Below are 1,823 nucleotides of genomic sequence, written 5' to 3' on the forward strand. Positions count from 1 at the left end.
CTTCCTTGCTCTCAGGATGCTGATCTATTGAAGGGTATTGGCCAAACAGGCGGAGCAGTCTCAGAAGGCTACAGCTGTTCTGCAGGATGCTCTGCTCTGTGGTGCAGTGGGCAGGTGGGTCCTTCTGGCAGCAGACAGGTGTCCCTATGTCAGGTGCTCCCTGCAGCAGAGGCCAAGCTGTGTCCTGGGCTGGCCCTGTCTCCCTCCTCACTTCTGACCCTCCTTCCCACCAGCCTAATAATTTCTGGTGGGGGTCTGGCTCCAGTTGTTCCTGCTTTGATGGTCTATGCCCTCTTTCTTTAGATCTTTGGACTCTCATACACCTATCTTCTCAAAAAAGACTGATCAGAGTTTTGGCTTTTTTTTTTTTTTTAATCCTCACCCGAGGACATTTTTTTTTTTCCATTTTTTGTACAGATAGAGTGGGAGGGAGAGAGAGGAAGAGATAGAGAGAGAGAAACATCGATGTGAAAGGGACACATCGAGTGGCTGCCACCGCACGACCAACCAGGGCCGGGGACAAACTGCAACCGAAGTACGTGCTCTTAGCGGAAACCGAACCCGGGTCTCTCCGGACCGCAGGCCGACACTCTAACCGCTGAGCCAAACCGGCCAGGGCAGAGTTTTGGCTTTTAATACTACTGTCCCTTCCCTGCCTCAGTGCAGAACTCAAGAGCAGGATACTGCTGCTTTCACTCCACTTTCTACGATAATGGGCAAGCCTGCCTGGGCTTGGAGGCCTCATGGATAGGAAGGTGGAGGCAAAAAGGAAGAGCTCCAAAGTCCACTCTGCCCCAAAACAGTTGCTGTTGCTCCAGCCTTCACCCCTCCTAGCTAAGAGAGCAGAGACCACCAGGAACAGCTAACTCACTGCAGTGAGGGAGGCCTCCCATCTTCAAGAAACCGGTGTGTGTGTGTGGGTGGGGGGGGGGGTGGCATCTCTATAGGAGGGTGCTGGAAAGGACCTGGGAGGGCTGTGCGAAGTGCTTGGAGACTTTGCTGTGTGGGTGGAGCATGCTGGCTTCTCTGCTGGGGACTACACTCTCCTGTCCTTGCACACAGTATGTATCTCTCATCCTCTTTTTGTTTAACTCTTAAATAACCCTGTAATAGACACAGACATCTCATGGAGCACCCCTGACCCCAGGGGAGACTCCAGGCTCACACGGACCCTCGGAGTTGTCAGATAGGGTTCTGTGGAGCGTTCCTTTCTGTGATCTGAATTGTTAAAACAGTAGACGGTGTATTTTCTCTTACAAAATGAAATCAGGGTTTGAATATGGAAATATGTAATGCTTGGACCAACAACCCGGCTCAAACCCTCGTGGGCCCCCCTAGAAGTGGAATGGGCCTCCCTACTCCTAAGGACCCCGCATCTCCTGTTTCCTTTCCTCGGATGACGGGGTTACCAGTGTGGGTGTGATTTCTGGGGGAGTCTGGGCCCTGCCTGCTCCGGAGAGCGAGGGGCACTGGCTGCTGCCGCTTCGAAACCTCCTCCCTTCCCTCCCTTCCGGGGGTCGGCTGCCCTCGGGGATCTGCTGGCACCTGGCAGGTGGTTGCCCACCCGAATCAGGCAAGGCCCCACCCCTCCGCCCAGACCCCGCCCCGGACACGCCCCTGGCCGTGGCCCCGCCCCACGCACGTGACGCTCTCGGCGCTCCCTGCCCGCCCTGGCCGGCCTGGGTGGATGCAATCGACGCTCCGCAGCCCCCGGGCGGGCGCGCGCACACACGCACGCATGCGCGCACGCAGCACGTCCGCCGTTCGCGTCCAGCCGCGGCGGCCTCGGAGGCGGCCTGACGGCACCCAGCGCCCGGCCTCCC

This window comes from Molossus molossus, unplaced genomic scaffold (genome assembly GCF_014108415.1).
Source record: "Molossus molossus isolate mMolMol1 unplaced genomic scaffold, mMolMol1.p scaffold_m16_p_19, whole genome shotgun sequence".
Lineage (NCBI taxonomy): Eukaryota > Metazoa > Chordata > Mammalia > Chiroptera > Molossidae > Molossus > Molossus molossus.